Here is a 22,231-nt window from a genome sequence, read left to right as displayed (position 1 = left end):
CCACCCTTATCAGTGAACTGTTCACTGAGAGTACTCCAAGAGCCAGTTTCCCCAGATGCTGGCTGAGGGTCCACCCAGTTAACAGATGGTGTCAAGGGTGTAACTTGCCTCTGTGAAATTCATGGAGAAAACTCATAATACTGTTTACCATCTCCTGAGAGTTAAACAGGAATTGGGCAATTGTCACTAAAGTCAGTGTGTCAAAGAAGCATCTTAATCTGATCCAAAGTCGTGTGGACTGTGGCCAAAAAGGTAGGAGGTCTGCAGTTTGAGATCATGGATGACTTTTCTTCCTCAGGTGATGCTGGGAGGTTATGGATGTTAAGATGCCCTGCTGTATGTTGACCTGCTGGATTGTTGTTACCTCCGCTACTGTTTCTTCTGTCTCACCTCACTCATCCTCCTGTTCTATATGCTCTAGCTAGGGTCACCTTATTTATTTCCTCAAATACAAGTTTCTTCCTTTCTGGAACTTTACTTCCTTCCTATCTTGCTACAGGTCCTTTAGATGTTAGGTAAATTATCACTTGCTCAGAAAAGCCTGTCTCCCAATTCCTCCCCGCCCTCCCCGACTAGGTTAGGCAAACTCACTACAAGATTTCCTAGTGCCTTCTTTTTTTCTACCTAGCATCAGAATTATCATTATTTGGGAAGTAATTTATGAAATATCTGACTCGCCTGCTAGACTCGACCCTGTGAGGAAGGGACGGTATCTGTCTCATTCTTAGCAACTTACTTGACATATTAATACCAAGTACATATTTGTTCAGTGGGATGAACTTATAAGAGTGTGCATGTATACAAATATATGAAAAGAAGGCCTATGTACTAGTTCTTCCATCTACTTAGGCCACTTTTGCCAGATACTCACACTGTTTGTTTCTACTCTTGACGCGGGTCCCTGTGCAAATGTCACTTCCTCAGAGAAACCTGCCTGGATAATCTTACACAAAATAGCATCCTCTATCATGTATTCCTTTATTCTGCTTTAGTTTTCCTTATTAGATATCACTACTTGACATTTACATATTTTTGGTAAGTATTTGTCTCTCCCTGCAAATAGTATGTCAGTTCCATGAGATCAGGGACTTTTTCTTATCTCTAGCTCCTGGAAGAGTTCATAGCTTACATTTGCGTGGGGGTAATATATATGTACATATGTATGTATTTACAATTTCTTCCTAAAACCTTTAAGACAATCATCTGAAAAATTATTTGAAGGATGGGCAAAGATTTATATAAAGTTGGTGATGGCAGCATTTTTCTAAATGTGAAATTCTATGAAGCCTATAGTTCTAGAGATCAATTAGTGACATTTAATAGTAGAAATTTTAGAGGGTCATTTAAAGTTGAGTTTTTGTAGAATTTTTTGGCATGAAAATGCTCATGATAGGATGTTATATTAATGATACAACAATGACACAAAAATATATTAATAACTATAAATATGTTGATTATCCTTATAGATCTAAATGTATGAGTGTGTGAGTACACAAGCAAAGTAGAAAATTAGTTGTACGTCTGGCTCCTGAAATGTTACTAATGTCTATGTCTGGGTTAATATTAATTTAAAATCATTAAAAATCTGTGGGTGTGATAGATACTTAAGATGCATATATACGGAAGCATTGTTTTTAATTGGTTTTGGGTTTTTCTCTCTAATTAGGTATTTCATAATTGGTTTTTCTTTCGTTGCTTAAGGTCATCTAAAATTTTTATTTTATTCCTTGTGAATTTTTAATGACTCATTATGAGGTTACTAAAGGAAAAGATTGCTAAATTAAGGAATAAAAAATTCAATAGTGAAAATTACACGGTCTCTAAGAACTAAGGGACAACCCCAAAGATTGGTCCAAAAGATTCTTATTTTTAAGACAGAATAAATAAGTTTTAGGAAAAATAAGACATTTTTGTACAAAGAAGCTTTTCAAATTATATAAATCCATTTCTTAAGTAAATTGGTTTGGTGGTCACAGATGGTATTCTCAACTTTATTGTTTAGAGACCTGGCTTCATGTCTAACACTCAAGTTTTTAGATTCTCAGAATTTTAGAAGGTAATTTATTAATAAGTTTTCGTGAAAATACACGTGCATTAAAGACACAGCAGGACTCAACCAGTGGAAGAATTCTCTGGGGTGTTAATTATGTACCTTTTGGTTTGATATCCTAGACTTTACTGTGGAGATATTTAATATTTATATGTTACAGCTTCTCAATCTGCACTATGAGTATTTTTTAAGTGCCTGTTTAACTTGAAAGCATAAAAACATTCTTAAAAAACACAATCAAAACAAACCGTTCGATTTTTAAAGATGCCTGCCACAAGTCTCCAGGTACAATATCATAATCATAATATGTAAAGGATATAACAGGAATTTTCTTTTGTAATATATATCCTGCTCCTATCCTATATGCATTAGAAGAAATAAAATTTATATCTTGTACTGAGTACTAACATATTGGGCTTTAAATGCTGGGTTGACAAACCAGTCAAAACTGAATTTTATCAAGTGTCTTTATATCCACAGGTGTTAACAATTTCAGAAGTTATATTGCAATTTTCACAGCGTTTAGTTCCCCGTTCTATCTCCCTCCTCACCCCCGGCGTGGTGAAGAAAGGGGACTTCGATGAGTGTGTAGCTGGGCCCAGATCAGATGTGAAGACCAGATTATCAGAATAGTCTCAAGAAATCACACACTCTACATGGGGTATTGAAAAAGAGAAGTAGGAAGGGGTAGGAGGAAGGTACAAATCATTTTTTAACAAATGGAGAATCGAGAAAGGGACAAGAATGAAAATGTCATCAGCGGTGGGGGGTATAGTGAGTTAAAGATGGAAGAAAATGTGAAGAAAAATTAGTGCAAAAGAGAAATGAGAGATTTAAAGATAAAACTTTCTGAGTCGTAAAGAGCTGTCATTTTAGATTAGTGAAATTATCTGCAAACCGTGGCAGCAACTTGCACGTCATTAATAAAACCATGATCTGTATATTATTTATGGTACTCTATAAGATAAAATAAATTCAGAACTTGGTGGTGTATTTGAAGAGCAATTAAACTCTTTCTAAAGCCATGATTTTTTTTACTCATCATATTTCTTATGTTTTTTATCCTATTCTCTTTTTCTGCCTCCTACTTTTGCTTATTTATATATTTTTTATCAATTATTCTGAACTGGCTTATATAGCCAGATCACTTTTATTGTCCCAATTTTGGACAAATTCAAAAGCATTATAGGGGGACAAGAAAACCAAAACACTTTGTGACACTGGCTGGGACCTCCTTTGAGAACATTATTTTTACTTCCAGAAATTTCTTAATAGCCTAAAACTAAATTATTTTGTCTCCAATTTTACTTAATGTGTATAGAGATACTAGTTTATAAGTGATTTTCACAAACGTGCCTTTTTCTGAATCTTCCCCTACATTTGACTATAGTTTAAAACCGCTCCATCATATCCTATTGCCTTATTTTTTTATTTAGTCCTCCTCATCTTTCATGTAGACTTTGGGGAAAAGAAATCTCTCGATGATTTTCCTCCCATCATCCTTGTCCATCCTGATCAGTGTTTCACATCAAAGACCAGGGCAAGTGGTCTTTCTAACCTGCACATCTGTCCCTGCTGGCCCACTGCATTAGGAGCTTGTGTGGCCCTCTGTGGCTCACAGGATAAAATACCAGCTCCTTAGCATGGCATTACATTATCTTCCTCGTCTATGGAGCTCATGACTTAGTTTCCTCATCACACTTACCTTTAACCCTACAATGTCTATTTTTGGTATATGCAATTCCTTTTACTTTTCATTAAAAAGAAGCAAACAAGCAACAAGAAATACACTTCTGCTTTGGAGTTTACCACTCTCTCCTCTTTCTCCTCCTTCAGTCATTTACTGATCCCCCGAATTCCTGATGGTTTTTTTTTTCATTTATTGAAAACTTTGAAATCTATCTCCTTCCACTTTGACATTAAAAATTAGTTTTGTTTTACTTATTTTTTAATTCTTTAATTAACTTTATTAGGGTGCCATTGGTGAATAACATTATATAAATTTGGTGAATAACATTATATAAATTTTTAGTGTACAACTTCATAATACATCTGTGTACTCTTTTGTGTGCTCACCACCCAAAGTCTAGTCTCGTTTCATCACCTTGTATTAGACCCCCTTTCATCTCTTCATCTTCCCTTCTCCTCCTTCCCCTCCAGTAAACACCATTCTGCTGTTTGTATCCATGAGTTTGTTTGTTTTATTTTGTTTGTTGCTTTTTGTCTTATATCCCACATAAAAGTGAAATCGTACAGTTCTTATCCTTTCTGTCTGAGTTATTTCACTTAATATTCTCAAGATCCATTCATATTGTCTCAAATGGCAATATTTCATCTTTTATTTATGGCTAAGTAGTATTCCATTGTGTACACACACACACACACACACACACACACACACACACACACACACACACACACCACATTTACTTCATCCAATCATCCATCAAAGGAAGGATTGTTTCCATGTTTTGGCTACTGTAAATAATGCTGCAGTGAACATAGTGGTACATATATCTTTATGAATAAGTGTTTTCAAATTTTTTGGGTAGATACCCAGAAGAGGAATCTCTGGGTTATATGGTAGCTCTATTCTTAAGTTTCTGAGGATCTCCAAACTGTTTTCCATAGTGGCTGCGCCAGTTTACATTCCTGCCAACAGTGTATGAGGGTTTCCTTTTCTCTACATTCTCTCCAATGCTTATTTCTTGTCTTATTGATAATAGCCATTCTAATGGGTGTGAGGTGATATCTTATTGTGGTTTTGATTTGTGTTTCCCTTACTAGTGATATTGAACATTTTTTCATATATCTATTGGTCATCTGTGTGTCTTCTGTGAACAAGTGTCTATTCATGTCCTCTGCTCATTTTTTAAGGGTTGTTTGTTCTTTTGTTTTTGAGTTGTGTGAATTCTTCATGTACCATGGATATTAGCTCCTTATCAGAGGTATCGTTTGCAATTATCTTCTCCCATTCTGTTGATTGCCTTAAAAATTATTTTATCATGTATTCAGGGACACATTAAAGTTCAAAGTTGTCACTTGTATTCTCTGTTTTGTTTTGGACTTTAGGTGTGTAGAATTGGTTGATGATCCTCCTCTGTTTATAGTCAGCTACTGTTTACTGTGCTAGCCACCTCCTTTTATTTTTTAAAAAATTTATGTATATTTTTCCTTTCTCATCTGAGATCTTATTCTCCTCCTTCCAGAAGACCCTTTTCTGTTGTATTTAATCCTTATCCCCTTAATCAACCTATCACATATGTATGTAGATATATGTATTTTCTTAAAAGGTATCATGTTATATTCTTAAAATTTACATAAAAATTTTGATACTTATTCAGCACTATTTATGAAACCATACGTATTGATGAATCTAGAGCTCAGTCATTGTTCTTCATTACTTCATAGTTTTTGATCATGTGCATAGACTACATTTTATTTATCTGTCCATCGTCGATGGACACCTACATTGGTTGCTACCCTGAAAATGGAAATGAGTATCCTCATGTAGGTCACTCTGTAAGCATAGTGCATGAGTGTGCAAGAGTTCCTCTGGGGTGTATATCAAGGAGTGGAATTGCCATGTCACAGGGTACATGACCTACTATCAGGTTGCTGTCCAGAATGGCTGCAAGAGTGAGATCCCAGTAGCAAGGAAGTGGTTCGAGTTTCAGCCACATCTGTAGTTTTGAAATGGGAGGGGGAAAGTGGTTCGAGTTTCAGCCACATCTGTAGTTTTGAAATGCTGTAACTTACTAATTTTTGCCAGTCTGATAGATATATATTGATTTCTGTGTTTTAATTTGAATTTATTTGATTGCTACTGAGGATGAATTATTCTACATTTTTCTGTGTTAATATCTTAATAATGCTTATTAATAACTTTTGTCCATTTTCTTTTGAGTTTCTTCTTGTTGATTTGGTGGAGTTTCTTGTACATACTAGATATTATTCCTTAAGTTTTACACATTACAAGTATCTTCCTTAGTCTATAATTTTCCATTAATGTAATCTTTAATGTTTTGCATTTTGATGCAGCCAAATTCTGTGTATCTAAGATCTTAAGAAATTTGTTCCTACAGTGTGGTTGTATTTTATCTTATGGGTTTAGTTTTTCATTTCACACTTTAGTCTTTAATCTTTTTGGAGGTCATTTAAAAATATTCTGCAAAATGGGGTTACAGCTTTTTTTTCATCTTTGTAAAGTGAGCTAGTTTTTCTGGCATCATGTACTAAATTGATTCTTTTCTAATTTGTGAAACGACCTCTGTTATATTGCCAATTTCTAATACCTATATAGATTCATTTCTGGGTTCTTAATTCACTGATTTGTTTCCTGTGATACTACTGCATTGTTTTAACTCTTTGTTAATTATTTTCAGAATTATGTGTTTCAGCACTAGTTTCCTAGCAAATACAGCCTTAGGCAAGGGTTAAGTACTAATGTAAGGTGAGACACGGTAAGTCCTCACTTAACATGGATGATAGGTTCTTGGAAACTGCAAATCTAAATGAAATGACTCGTAACGAAACCAATTTTGCTATGGGTTAATTAATATAGATGAGAGTTAAATTCCTATATCATGTTTCTGGTCACAAAAACATCACCAAACTTCTAAATAAAGACCCAAAACATTTTTGTTTTTTATTTTTTATATATATTATTATTATTTTTTATTTTTTTTCCCCATCTACCTCCCCTTCCCCTCTATCCTCTGGCCTAAAACATTTTTTGGTATTAAACATTGAAATAGGTGTGAGCTATACATACATTTAAGGCAGATTAATAAAAACAAGATGATTCTTTTCCAATCTGTTGCTTCTAGTGCGGGGTCAAAGGTGACCAGAGCCTCTCTTGGCATCTCAGGGCACAAGGTGGAACCCATTCTGGACAGGACACCCTTCCATCACGGAGCACAGTCACAATCATTAGGATTGAGACAATTTAGATATGTCAGTTTACCGTGCATGCACATCTTTGGGAGATGGGAAGAAACAGAGGAGTCCCTGGAGAAAATCCATGTAGATGTGGGGAGAATGTGCAAACCTCATACAGACATTGGTCCTGGCCCAGCATCATTAACATTATAACAAAATGATGTTGAACAAAATGATGTTATTTGAGGACCTGCTGTGTTACTAATCTGACTACTGCTTCACAAACAAATACAGCTGGTCATCACATGGGATGTACCCAGATAGGTTTATACAAAACTGTATTTTTTCTTCCAGTAGACTCTCTAAGAGACACAATTCATCTGTCATCTCTCTCTTGGTGAAAGTTACTCCTATAAGGAATGAACTCTGGTACCATCGAGTCCATTCAGCTCCAAGGGAAGCCAGATCTCATGATTTATACCATAGTGCTGTACCTGTGTCCAGAGGTAGCTACATGGAAAAGCCAGAGAATCTGGCTTGTGGTCTGTAGAACTAAGTGGGCCCACGTGTGGTTAGTCACTTTGGTGGCATAGGGAGTGAGTACGAAACCAAGAGATTCCGAAGCTGGGCATAAGATATGATTGATACACTATTTATTGGCCTTTATTACATTTGTTTAATTTTAAAATCTGTTAAGTTCCTGCCAACTGGAAGCTTTTATTGGAATGTTTTAAAATTATAAATTGATTTAGGGATCAAGTTGACCCTTTAAATAGTAAGTTGTCCCATTTATGAACATAGTATGACTCATTTATTCAGATCTTCTTTTATATCTTTGAAGGATTTTTACTTTATTATGTTTTGTATATACACATACACATATATGCTGTTATAAACTCTTTTGTATTGTACTTCCTAATTTATATTTGCTGTTATATATTATGTTCCCTCAAACCCCCTTTGGTAGATTGACCTTATAACAGTTAAATTCATGGAACTCTGTTTTTAAGTTTGTACTCGAATTCTTCTGTTTTACATAAATGATCATATTATATGCAAAAAAATGAGAAATTTGTCTTTTTCTTTTGAATCATTATTTTTCTTTCACTGTTACTTTTGGCTAGGACCTCTGGTATCATGTTGTAGAACAGCAAAAATAATAAGTTTTCTGGATTTCATCACAAAGGGGCTATAACTTCTTAAGTATAATGTTTGCTGTAGGTTTTTTTTGATAGAAAGCCTTTAACAAGTTAAATTAATCTTTAACTCTTTTCCTAAAAGTTACTGTTTAAAAAAATCGCAAGTAAATATTATCTTTTTTGAAATCTTGTTTTTCTTTATTTAGTGAGATCATGTGATTTTTCTCTTATAGTCAAATAATATGGTAAATTAACATGGCAGACTCAGATAAACACTATTTGATGTAATTTTTTATGTTCTTGGATTTAGCTGCCCGATAGTTTTTTTTCTTGTGTTTATAGTGAAATTGTCTTCTATTTCTTGTGATATCCTTATTTGATTTTCAATATGAGACTGTATTAATCTTATAAAATGATGTCATTTTTCTTCTTTTTAATTTTCTGGAACAATTTTTATAAGAAATATAGTATTCTTGAAATTCTGATAGAACTTTCCAGTAAAACTGTCTAAGCTTAGAGTCTTTTCAGGGGGCTAGGCTTAGGAGAATAGCCTTTTTCTACCTTCTGTTTTTAAATTTTTGAGGAACCTCCATACTGTTTTCCATAGTGGCTATACTGTTTTAAATTCCTACCAACAGTGTAGAAGTGTTCCAGTTTCTCCACATCTTGACCACACTTATATTTTTATTAATTAATTAATTAACTAATTAATTAATTTAGATAATAGCCATCCTAACTGGCGTGAAGTGATATCCCACGGTTTTGGGCTGCAGTCCCCTGTCTGTGTATCATCTTTGGAGAAATGAATAGAGGAATACTTTGCCCATTTTTACATTGGGTTGTTGTTTTGCTATAAGTTGTAGGAGTTTCATACATCAGAAGTTCATCAAAAGTTCTCATCACATGAAAATTTTTTTATAACTATGTAAGGTGACATATGTTAACTATACTTAAGCTGATTATTTTACATTGTATACAAATATTACATAATGTTGTATACCTGAAACTAACATTATGTTATGTGTCAATTATACCTCAATTAAAAAAATCCTTATTAGATACATGGTTTACAAACATTTAATCCTATTCCTTAGTTTATTTTTCATTCTGTCGATTGTTTCATTTGCTATGCAGATTTTTGTTTGCAGTCTTATCTGTAATTTGTTGTTTATACTTTTGGTATCATATCCAAGAAATCACTGCTAAAAGCAATATTAAGAAGCTTTTCTTCTAGGAGTTTTATAGTTTCAAGTCTTATTTTTAAGTCTTTAATTCACTTTGAATTTATTTTGTGTGTGATGTAAGATAGGGATTCAATTTCATTAGTTTGCATCTGGATATCTGGTTTGCCAACATGATTTGTTGAAGAGGACTCTAGTAAAAAATCAGTGGATCATATATGAGTGGGTTTCTCTAGTCTCTATTCTATTCCATTGGTCTATTTCTGTTTTTATTCCAGTACCACACTGTTTGATTACTGTAATTTTGTAATATACTTTGAAATCAGGAAGTGCAATACCTCCAGTTTTCTTATTTCTTTAAATCATTTTGGATATTTTGGGTCTTTTGTGGTTCCTTGTGAACTTTAAGATTGCTTTTTCCATTTCTATAACAAATGCCATTAGGATTTTCATGGGGAGAGCATTGAATATACACATTGCTTTGAGAAGCATAGACATTTGAACAATATTAAATCTTTCCACCCATTACATGGGAAATCTTTTCATTTATTCGTGTATAAATTTCTTTCATTAAGGAGCAGCTTTTCGATTGTTGTTAAATAACATTTCAGTCTCCGTAATGGTTATAGAATTATCAAGGTTTTCTTTTTCTCTTTGTGCCAATTCATCTGTTTTATAGATATTTTCAAATTTATTGGCATATTATGTTTTTAATCAAAAAAGTTGTATCTGTAGGAAGGAGGCCATTGTGTACAAATTGGCCATTAATGTATCTTCTTTGGAAGCATGTCTATTCAAGTCCTTTGCGCATTTAAAAATAGTTTGTTGTTGTTGTAGTTCTTTATGTATTTTTGGATATTAACCCTTTTTCAGATGCATAATTTGCAATTTTCTTTTCCATTTCATGGATTACCCTTTCATTTTGTCAATAGTGTCCTCTGATGTGTGAAAGCCCTTCATTTTTATGTTGTCTAATTTATCTATTTTAAAAAATTTTTGTTGCCTGTGATTTGGTGTCATATCTAAGACAGCATTGCCAAAGTGAATGTCATGATTTCCCCTATTTTCTTCTGAGAGTTTATAATTTTAGTGTTTACATTTAGGTCTTCATTTCATCTTGACTTAGTTTTTGTTTATGGGGTTAGGTAAAAGCTCAACTTCATTTTTATTTTTGACATTTGCCTATCCAGTTTTCTAAGTGCCATTTGTTGAAAAGACTGTCTTTTCTCCACTGAATGTTCTCTAAACTCTTGTGAAAAATTGTTTGACCATCCATATACATAGGAGTTTATTTCTGGGCTATCTATTCTGTTGGTCTATACGTCTGTCCTTATGCCAGTACCACACTGATTTGATTACTGTAGTTTTGCAGTAAGTTTTGAAATCTGGAGATATGTGACCTTCAACTTTTTATCTTTTTCAAGATTGTTTTGGTTATTTGTGGCCATGACGCACTCTTTGGTGTCACAGACTCTAAACATATTTCCCTCTTATTCTTCTTTTTGTCTTCATTGTCTAGCTTAGTGCCTCAAATCTAGTAGATGTTTAATATATGTTATTGTAAGAATTTAAAAAACTATACTGACTTTTTATAGTTTAAAGTATGGAATGCTCTTACATAAGGCTATGAATCTCTTTTCCTTATGTATTATAAAAGAATATAAAACCAGACTTACTGCAGAAACCTTAGAAAACAATACTACCAATATATTCCATACTCTTACTCTAGTTCACACTTGTTCTATGGGAACCATGTCTTAGTAAGACACAAACATCTGTCTTTATCTGTGTTAGAAAAAAATTTAAAACTACAACGGGGATGCAGTTCAATTACAAATGCCTATAAGAACAAAGAAGACAGACAAAAGATGAGGCGAAGAGAGAACATGGATCATACTATAGAGAGGGTATAAAAAAATAATAGGATTGTTACTTTCTTCCTGTGGTTTGTTCTGAGTTCATGACATCGAATTGGAAAAATAAGATCCTGGGAAAAAATTTTTCAGTCTGGGAGATTACTGGAAATCTTGTCTATGTTTGTGCTTTCTGGTAAGAAAGTTAAAGGTGGGGGAATGGAATGCATGGGAAGAGGCAGACAATGGAAACACTTATTCTATCATAAGCAGTAGTCAAAGGGCCTCTTGGAGCTGTCAAGAGCTTTTAGTTTTGTTTTTTAAAATCCTGATCTCTTTGTTATAGAATTTGGCAAGAAAAGCTGCTTTAAATAGAAATGAACTGAGAGACATAGTATTTCCTCTTCTCAATCTTTTACTTTAGGACTTCACATCTCAAAGCAGGTCCTGACTTCTGGTGGATGGTTGGAAGAGGTAGGAGTTACTAGGTAGTTTGAGAAATTACACAGGTGGACACTGAAGAATTATTCATAACTAATCATCAAATTCCAGGCTTTGTATGTGGCAAGAGCTGACAGACACTAGTACCCAGGCAATCCTCTAATTCCTCCTCCTCCAAGGATTACAGAGCTGTTGATTACCAAGCAATTCACGATCACATCATGAACTGTTACGTGTACCAGCAAGGGGGAAGAAATAAGGTTTAAAATGAAAACCTTTTTGATTTACTTGAGTGCTAAAGGAAATTCTCTTCCTCCAGAATTGATGAAATAAATTTTAATTTCACTTAGTCCTTTGATTTTTTTATGTTAATTTGTGTAATGTATGCATTAGCATCAGAAGGGTAGCTTTAGCAGTTTATGGCCCAAACAAAACTGATTTCCTAGGCAGATCCAAGAACTTCAAGTCAGATCTGAGGCTCTTTTACTTTAGAAAAATTGCAGAATGATGGAGAAAGTATGGTGAGCTATTTTGAGGATATACCTTATCATGAATGAATATGGATTTTAAAAGTCATACGACTTTATTCATATGCTTCTTACCTACTGTGTCTGTTATGTTAAGTGAATGAATTAATGAAAATCCTTTTCTGTGTATATCTGAATTGCGTGCTATTCATCTGTGTTGGGTGTCACTGTGTCAGTTTGGTCAAATTGGGAACCTATTTTTCTCAGTAAGTTTGGCAAAAGAGCAATATGAATGAGATTTAGAAGGCTGACGTGAGGCAGCTGCCATTTTCTCTTAAGGTCTTTCTGCTGTCGGATGGGACAACCAACAGAAAAAAAATGCCTGGTGGGTTCCAACCTGTCCTTGCCATCTCGCTCCACCATTTAGCTTGTCTTTCTGACTGGTAGCTCTGTTGACTATCACTAGCCCTGCTTTGTCATCACGTAATGGGTTGGGGACCCACTGAGGCAGTAGCTATATACACAGATGTAACTGTTTCCCACAGACTTCTTCATGGCTTTCCCCTCAAGGTTTCTTTTTGGTGGTTGGATGTACTTGTCCGATGTTCTTGTCTGGTGTGATTGACTAGTCAGTGATGTCTTCTCTGATCTTTCAACTTGCCCTTCCGGCTGCACCTTTCCCAGTAACACAATGGTGTATGGTCTAATTCCTATAACCTCTCATTACACATCACTTACCGTGGCTCCAGTCCCCAGACTGATACATCATCTGATTCATCCGTGGGGTGTGTCCATGCTGCGTCCACTTATATGTTGTACAAGCAACCATTGCTAGATCACTTTTTTTTACCTTGTTTAAAAAATAATACATTTTTATATAAGTTACACATGTCTCTCAAGAAGTAATAAATTTACATGGTGTTTGGTGCCAAAGTTGTTTGAGTTTGTAATATAGCTTTCTTCTTGGATGTTTCACAAAGTATTGCCAAAAGAATTAGAAGGAAAGTTTTGCTTTTAAGTGGTTCTGGCAGGATTTTGTCTTATTGGTCTGCTGCCTAGAACATTGAAAAGTTGTGTGTAATGGTATAAAATGATTTACTATTGACTAACCTTAATGCTGGCATGTTTAAGAACTATACTTCTTGTCGAGAACAATTAGATCTGAAATAGTTCTGCAGGATCCAACCCTTCTAACTACGTGCCCTTCGACATGTATTCAAATAGACTTTTAACAAATAAAATTTTAATCATTTACCTACACATGATTTCAAAGTTTGTTGTTATTTTATGGACATTATTACTTGCAGGCATTAATATCTTGAGAAAGTTTGATATTTCAAAATATCATCTAGAGATGTAGTTTAGCATCATCTGAACAATTAAAGGAGATATTTTCATATGCTTTTGAATGAACTTGATTCAGTGCAGAGTGACCAAAAGTGGGCAAAAATTAGAAAGATTCTACCATTTAAAGAAGGGAGTCACAGTGGGTAAGATGCACATTTGTATGATATTCCCTGCTCAGCTCTCAATCCACTTTTCAGGGCCTTGCTGGATTCATTGAACATTTTTCCTTTGCCAAAAAATTTTAAGCTTCATCAGTGTAGGGTGCTAAAGGGACACTCCCAGAGGGAAGTTTTTTTTCTTTTTTCTTTTTTCTCCCTGGTTCTGATATGTTTCTGCCCCTGCTGGCTCCAAAACTGCCATTGGCGGATGTCTATGGCACTTAGTGCCATTCACTCTTTAACAAGTGTTTGAGGCCATTGTCTTTGACACTAAGTTCCATTCACTTTTTGGCAAGTGTTTGATGCCAGTTCTGGCTTGCCATTCTTCACCTGCCAGCTTCTGCCTGCTGACACCTGGTGGAGGTTCCCCTGCTTGCCCGTTCTGGACTGCAGTTCTATGCCTGCCAGCCTTAGTTTCTTGGCATTCCAACAGTAGGCCTCCAGCTTGTAAGTCCCTGCCTGCAGTTCTCCATTCATCAGCCACAGGCTCCTGGCCATCCAGTGGGAGGTCCCCAGCTTGCCAGTTCTCCTCCGTGGTTTCTATCATATAGCCTGGGCGTGCCGACTGTGCACCATTTCTGGCCCAGGTCAAGCCACTAAACTTCTCCACCTTCATGCAGGCTGCGGTCATACCTTTTCCAGTGAGGTTTGAATCTCAGCCTTGGAGAGAGGGCACCCCTTCTTTCCCAGTTTGTTTCTTCCTCGGGTACGTTCCCTCAGATTTAGTATATTTTTTAGAATTCTGTTTTATTTATTCTTAGTAGTTAAACCATGGTATATAGTTAATAATACTGTAAATTAAATCTTTGTTGTTTAATTTATTGTGTAGTTTACAACTCCTGACTGAATGCTGAATGATACATGTAGTTTTTTTTTTTTTTTTTATCTGAGGTCACTTCTCAGTCCCTGTAGTGGCAAGGCAGAAAGCTATTATCCTTTTTTTGTCATGAGAATCCAGAGAATGGAATGTGGGGTTGGCCAGAGATGTTAGGAATTGAGGGAGATATTCCAGAATGTAGGGCACTGCAGAGGAGCGATGCCTGTCATAAAATCTCCCCAAGCATTTGCTGACTCTTGAACCGTGAATGCTGGGACCCAGGGGAAAACCAACTGGAAACCTGATGAGATGAGCAGAGGCTTTAGCAGCTGCTCGCCCCAGGGGAGACAGAGTTTGGAGTTTGAGTCTTGCCGTGTTAAAGGGAATTGGTAAACACCTCTGCCTTTCATCAATATTCTAGAAGGACTACATTTTAGGAGTAGCACTTCCGAGGAAACACCATGGAAAATAACAGAATCTATAATTTATATAACATGTTATATACAGTGTCTAGTATATATTTCAAAACTATTAAATATTAAAAGAAGTAAAAATGACTTATGTTAAGAAAATATTGGTCAATAGAGAAAGACCCAGATGTTGGACTTGGCAGTGTAAGACTTTAAAATAACTATGACAGATATGTTGAAGGATCTATAAGAAAAGATTGGTATAATGGATGAGAGATGAGTATATTCAAGACAGATATTGAAAGGATAAAAAAGAAGAATCAAATGGAAGTATGAAAACTGAAAAATATAATATCCTGGATAAAAAAAAAATATGACTCTATTGGCTGTGATGAACGGTGAATTGAAGAAAAGATTAGTGAGTTTGAAGATAGCCTGGGTTTCAAGAGACCAAGGTGGAAACTGCCAGTCTTGTTATAGCCTGGGCTAGAGCTGGTATGCCATCACTTCTGTCATGCTCTGCAGGTCAGAGCAATTGTTGGTCCTGTGTATTTAAAGAGAAGGAAAACAGACACCCCCACAGGAATTTGTGGTTATTTGTAATCTATCACAATCATCGTGTTGGAGGAGCAAGAATTGTGGAAGCAAGTAGCTGAGTTTCTGCGGGTTTCTGCAACTTACTCATTGTTTAGTAACTTGATGTATTCACTTCTTTGAGCCTTGGTATTTTTGTCCATGGTAGGGATAAAAATATAATCTTTGCTGGCTTGTTGAAAAGGAAATACCTAGAAATAGTAGAAAATTAATAAAAGTTACATGTTATGAATAATTCCATTGTTCTTTGGTTCAATTTGTTCAGTCCCTAGTAAATACTTGTAGTTAATTACATAAACATTTTTATCTTTAAGTTTCATGATTTTGAGATAGATTTAGAAGTAACCTAGAATTTTTTTTCTGTGTAATTCTTTCTTATTCCAATCATATTTTGTTATTGACTGTGTATATAAGTTGTCAAACCTACAAGGCATTATTGCCATTATAATATGGTCAAATTATTTGATCTTTTAATACTATTATATATAAAGCAGTAATGTATTTTAGTGCCTTGAGGTCATCATAACACACACATATATATTTCTTTAGGCTGTAACACTGAATGAACTGACACCTCTAGCAGGTGCCTGCTCAAGCCCCTATTCTGGTGGGTTTTCCCTGTGCTGGGACTGCCTGCCCTGCCACTCTGTCATTCTAACATTAAACCTCCTTTCCTCAAGCCTGTTCCTCTATGATAGAATGGGTCAGAAATAATGATGACATTGGGAGTCCAAAATGCCCTCATTTTATTTTTAGCTCATTGACCTTGAAGAATAATAGGCACAGTCTAATTTCTCTGGGCTTATATTCATACCTATAAATGAAGGATTTGGACTATATGATCTAAAAATCCCCCTAGTTCAGGTTTTATGATTCTCAAATAGGTAAAGGGCTGGGTAAGACAATAATTACTTGAACAAAACTGAGCAGAGATTGAAAATATATTCAATGTTCATTTGGTTGATTGTATGAGCATAAATAGGCATGAGATATTAACGTGGCCCAAACAGACAGAACTTATGTAATGATGCAGTTAAAATATATGAGGAGTTTTAGTGGTAAAGACATTTGCCAGATGAATTGGTAAAAGAATATTTTAAATCGTGTAAGAGGAGAAAGACTTGCTTTGAACGAGATTTCAGATTTAGTGGAGTTAGGGTTGGGAGGACGGAAGGTACATTTCAAATGGCAAAAATACTGGTCTTTGTATGTAAAGCTCCTATAGTAATGGACCTTTTTAGCTTATAGAATTAAAACATGTCTAGCCTTATCGCATTTTTTTTGCAGTTATATATTTCTTACTTTAAAATTTATACATAGCAATTAACTATTAGAATTATTATTCATTGAACAAGAGATAAATCCCATACTTGGTTTAGAGCTACTTGCTCTTTGCTTTGATTGCAGTTCTCATTTTGGTGTCTGTTGTGTCTGAGCTTCCACTGTGAGCAGGCGTTTTCATCTGACTGCTGTGTGAGTTGGAAGTTTGTATGTACTGGGGATTGACCGGGGAGGAGTAAACCTGTCTTTTTAAGGCTATTAGGCCACTTGAAACCGTGATTTAAAATGTCCTCTTTGGCCTTACACTAGGATACACTTCCTTTGTTAAATTCACATGGAATTTTCGATTCACGCAAAGGGACAGGGAAACCAGTTTATTGACTACCCACTGTGTGGAAAGCAGAGTAAGTGGTAGGTGATATTCTCATTTTGTAGTTAAGAAGTCAAGGTACTCATACAGGGTCAATATGTATCTAATGCCAAAAACAAGATAATAATTGCATTCTGATTACAATACCTGTCACATTTCCTAAACCAGTTCATACAACAATGACATGCTTCATACACATTTAGATGACGCTTGCCTATAAAAAGTATAATTACATATATAAATGTCTTTTTAATAAGGTTTGGTAACCCAGGATGAAAAGACTAGAGACTATTTCGTTAGCTGTGTATGTGTTCAGCAGTGCATTTGTATTAGCATATTGCCTGTCTTTTTCTCTGTGTGGTTTTTATCTTTTTTGTTTAGCTTTGTGGTTTAGTCTCACTCTTGAGTATGTTTTGATATACATGCCTTAGGGGAATAAGTATATTTAAAATAGAAGAAATAAATAGGATGACTAACTTCATTATTTTCTGATGGCTGGAGTTCAGTGAGGAGGTTCAGGAAATATCCTATTAAGTTATGTGTTTAATGACACTCAATTCCTTTTTTGGAAACACACCCTTTTCTTAGCCATAATCATCTTTAGAGTAATAAGAAAACTGCAACGAAAATTTTATATCCTCCATTTATAAAAATAACTAAATTCTAAGATATTTTGGCCAGATTTTTCTCTTTCCTTTCCCTTAAAGCAATCTCAAGTTATTTTGCAAATTTTTAAAAAAGAAAAAGACTAAGTATTTAAAGACTCCTTAGGCTGATAAAGATGGGTTACATCATTTTGTGCAGTCTGTGTGTTCCCTACCACAAAATATTACATGGAATTAAGAATATCAGGAAGTCACAGACTTTTTTCCTTTCATTGGTAGTAGGCTAGTCTGCTTTCTGCATACCTGATCCTTATGGATTGTGGAATGCCTAAATGCCCTTTGTTTTCAACCATATTATGAATCATCATGTTATATCATGTCCTGGTGGTGTATAAACCAGTATAATATTACGTGAAAGCCTAAATATACATTGAGTGCTGCATTTTAAATAAATTTCACTTTTTATACTTACCATGGCTTTATTGATTCAGATGAAGGAATTTATCAAATTGTTTTACTTCTAAAAGAACATTCTTGCCTTCATATTTTCTTTCCCAACAGGAGGTTGTCACTATAAAATTGTGTACTTATAATGCCATCTGACAATAATATATTATTTTTCAGTAAGATATTCTTGTATAAATGGAATTCAATTAATTTTTTTTATAATCAATAAATCATAAATAGTAAAAAAAATTTCTAGTGTAACAGCTTGCTTCTTGACTCTATTTCTGGAAGATAAAGTAGAGATAGCACTTAAAGTGGTATCTGAGTTTGATAACACTTTATTTATTTCGCAGTCTGGTTAAGTTGATCCTCACTGAGGCAGCAACAACAACAAATCTGGAAACACAGAGTCCTTAGTTTATTTTTTGTATAGTTTACATCCATCAATACTAGACTAGAAATAGAACAATGATATCGTTAGCAAACAAGCCAAGTAGGAGGGAGACTATGATAGTTATAAAGAGGCATAGGGCTTTAAAATTAGACTGATTGGGTTTGCTTCATGATTCTTCCACTCATTAACTGTGTGACTGTAAGCAGATTATTCAATTAAAATTAAAATTGTCAATTTTAATTTTAATATATAAGGCTAAAAGTAATATCTCTCAAAAGGTCAGTGGGAAGTTTGGATAAGCTAACCCATGTAAAATTCCATGTATAGTGCCTGTTATTAGAAGTATTTGTTAGCTGTCATTATGTATAAATATTCCCAAAACTGCATGGCATGAAACAACAATCATTTATTCTTGTTTACCTGTCTGCAGATTGGCTCAATGTTGGTGGATCTAGGCTAGGTTTGACTGAGTGGCTCTAGTTATGCTGTTCCTTTTATGAATGGCTCCTTGACGAGGGCTGTGTTTAGGTTTGCTTTGTGTGTGTCTCTTATGGTACCCAGGCTAAAGGAATAGCAGCGAGTTTGGGGAAGTTCTTAGAGCAATAGTGGAAATTACTAGAGAACAAGTGGAAAGATATGATTCTTTATAAGAAGTAGGCATGTAACTAGCACATTGCCACTTCAATTCATATTCCACTGGACGATCCCAGCATCAGTGCAGTATGCAAGAACTCAGCATTTATGAGATTATGGCAAGGATAAGTGTATGCCATTTTTTAGGGAGATGAGAAAATTTGACCAATATTTCAATTTTCTTCAGTGCTCAACAAATAGATGTCGCTTCTGCTATTCTTCTTTTAATTATTATTAACTTCTTTCCTTTTTTTCCCCTCTTGCCATAAACTTTCTGGTATGAGCAAAGTAGGTGCTGAACCTGTAATGTTCATGTAGTTTTAGCAGCATTAAAATCCTGACTGGCTACATATCTTTTTCTCAGCTGACACAAGCTCTTTTTTTTTATACTCTGGCTTAAGCTCCCTTTTTAGATCACAACCTAAGTAACTCCCTAGGATGCCTTCCTGTCTGCTTTTTCCTACTTCTTTTCTAATTCTTTTACTTCCTTCATAGTACTTATTTTTCATTTGTAAATATCTATGTGGTTTATGTACTTGTTTGCTGCCTTAATCCCCATATAATATGTAGCTCAGGGAGGCAGGGACTTTGTCTTATTCACTGTGTTTGTATTGGTGTTGAGCCCAGTGTCTGTCATATAAGAGCCACACAATAAAAATATTTTTTTATCCCTTATAAGAATGAACAATTTGGATGAAATGATGGATGTAGGTTTATGCTTTTAGTTGAAATTGATTATCTTCTCTAGCATATCATTTTGGGGTGGCAGTTTACTACAAGCACTTTTTAAATAATACATTAAAACACATACATTGAGGGGCTTTCTTTGAGAAATAATTTTTTTATATGGAAGTGAATTTAGCAATGATTAAACTAAATCTTTGTATCTTTATGATGCAGAGGATTAAAGGAAATCATTTGGATTCTGGAGAAAATAACATGTATAAATATTTCAGCTCCCATAGCATATTGTTTATGTTTTTAGAGTAAATTTCCTGTATAGCAAGTCATTGAATAATGTCGTTTCATTGAATATCATTTTGTTAAAATGTTGATGAGAAAAAAAATTGATTTCAGGCTGGTGCCACTGTCTGCATGGAATGTGCACATCCTTGCCCCATGTTTGTGCGTGGGTTTTCTCCAGGTAGTCTGGTTTCCTACACCCCAAAGATGTGCACGTTAGGTAAACTGGTGTGTCTAAAGGGCCCTGGTCTGAGTGAGTATGGGTGTGTGTGTGAATGTATTCTGTGATGGAAGGACATCCTGTCCAGGGTTGGTTCCTGCCTTTTTCCCTGAGCTGCCAGGATAGGATCTGGCCATCTGTGACCCTGAACTGGAATAAGTGAGTTGGAAAATAATTACTTTGCTTGTTTTATTTATTTTTCTTAAATGTATGTATAACTCACATTTATTTCAATGTTTAATATTGTAAGTATTTGGGGTCTTTATTTAGTTTGGTGATTTTTTTTTCGTGAGCAGAAATATGCCATAGGAACCTAACTCTTGTTTATTATATCAATTAGCCTGTGGTAAATTTGGTTTCGTTAATATGTCATTTTTCTTAAAGTCATGGTTTCCAAGAACCTATAAGTGACATTAAGTGAGGATTTAAAATATATAAAATTGGATAATTCTACATATTTTATAGGGCTGAGAGTGACATTACAGCAGAGTTCCCAAACTAGTGGCTTGATGGTTGCCTGCAGATGTATCTATCTGCCCTACATATTTTTTTTAACTGAAATCTTTTTATATTAAAAAATCCACATTGTTTCCTTTTTAAACAAGATTCAGCCATACTAAGTTCTCTATACTCTCCTTTGTGCTATATCATCATACAAATTTTGCATTTTATACACTGTATATCCTCTAATACTCATTTTTAATTATTGCTCTTTGCAATTTTCTTTGAAATCAGATAGGACAGAAAAAGAGTTAAACCAAAAATATACTTATTCTGCCTTTTAGCTAGGTATGTAGTTACTTTTACAGATCACTTTATTTATGCAGATTTAGGTTGCTTTTTAGTGTCCTTTTGCTTTTAGTCTCTTTTTAGGACTCTTTTTGGGTTTTTTTTTTTGTAGACCATGGTAGGTAGAAAAACTTTGTCAGTTTTTGCTTACCTGGGAATGTCTTCATTTCTTCTTCATATTTGAAGGGCTATTTTGTTGGAGATAGAATTCTTAGTTGACAGTCTTTTTCTTTTGCATTTCCAACTGCTTTCTAGCTTTCATGGTTTCTGTTAAGAAATTAGCTGTTAATCTTACTGTGAATCTTGTGCATGATAAATTACTTTTCTCTTGCTGCTTTCAATATTCTTTTTGTCTTTGGTTCTTGACAGTTTGACTGTTATGAATCCAGATGAAGATCTTTCTGTTTATCCTGCTTGGAGTTCACTGAGCTTCTCAGATGTATAAAGCTACATTTTTCATCAAATTTAGGAAGTTTTTAGCCATTACTTTTGAAAAAATTCCTTCTGCCTCTTTCTCTACTTCTGGGTAGGTCTCTCACTATGCATATTTTGGCATGCTTGATAATGCCCTACAGGTCTCTTGAGACTTTGTTTGTTCTTTTTTTTTTTTCTTTGTGTTACTCAGATTGGATAATCTCAATGGACCCATCTTTATATGCCAATTCTTCTGACTGATCAAGCATACTGTTGTGTGTTTTTAGTCAATTTTTAATTTTCTTTATTAAACTTTTCAATTCCAGGATTTCTTTCTGTTTCTTTATAATTTCTTCCTCTTTATTAATATCCTGTAATTGATGAGACAACTTTTTCATAGAAAACAGCTTTCTCTGAAATGTACATTTGTGCCTGCTTTGACTTTTTAATTGCCTTAAATATGATAAGATTTGCCTGATCTGCTAATTTAACATATTTTCTCCCGTTGGACTACTAGATCATCTTCACATTAGATGCAGTTAGTGGTGTATGTCTCTCTGATTAAATAGGCATAGAATTTAAGTTTGATTTAAGAGACATTTCTGGAAACAGTAATATCAATGACTAAAATATAAATAAAACAACGTACATGACTACATGGGTGTACTGAGTTGAAAATAAGTTCTTAGGATATATGATCAAAGGTCCACTTGTTGTTAACTGTGAGCTCATTATTAACATATAGATGCTATAGTTGCCATGAAAGCAGGGTAAGAC

At 34.6% G+C, this 22,231-nt stretch overlaps 1 protein-coding gene across 3 annotated transcripts in view; it reads left to right on the top strand.

The window, feature by feature from the left end:
- The window catches only part of ISPD (isoprenoid synthase domain containing), a 229,117-nt gene that overhangs the window by 26,862 nt on the left and 180,024 nt on the right, over positions 1–22,231 (top strand). The window lies entirely within an intron of this gene.

The sequence above is a fragment of the Pteropus alecto genome, unplaced genomic scaffold, assembly GCF_000325575.1.
Source record: "Pteropus alecto unplaced genomic scaffold, ASM32557v1 scaffold21, whole genome shotgun sequence".
NCBI lineage: Eukaryota > Metazoa > Chordata > Mammalia > Chiroptera > Pteropodidae > Pteropus > Pteropus alecto.
Note: the sequence above shows the minus strand (reverse complement) of the source record. Positions and strands in the feature narration are given on the sequence as shown.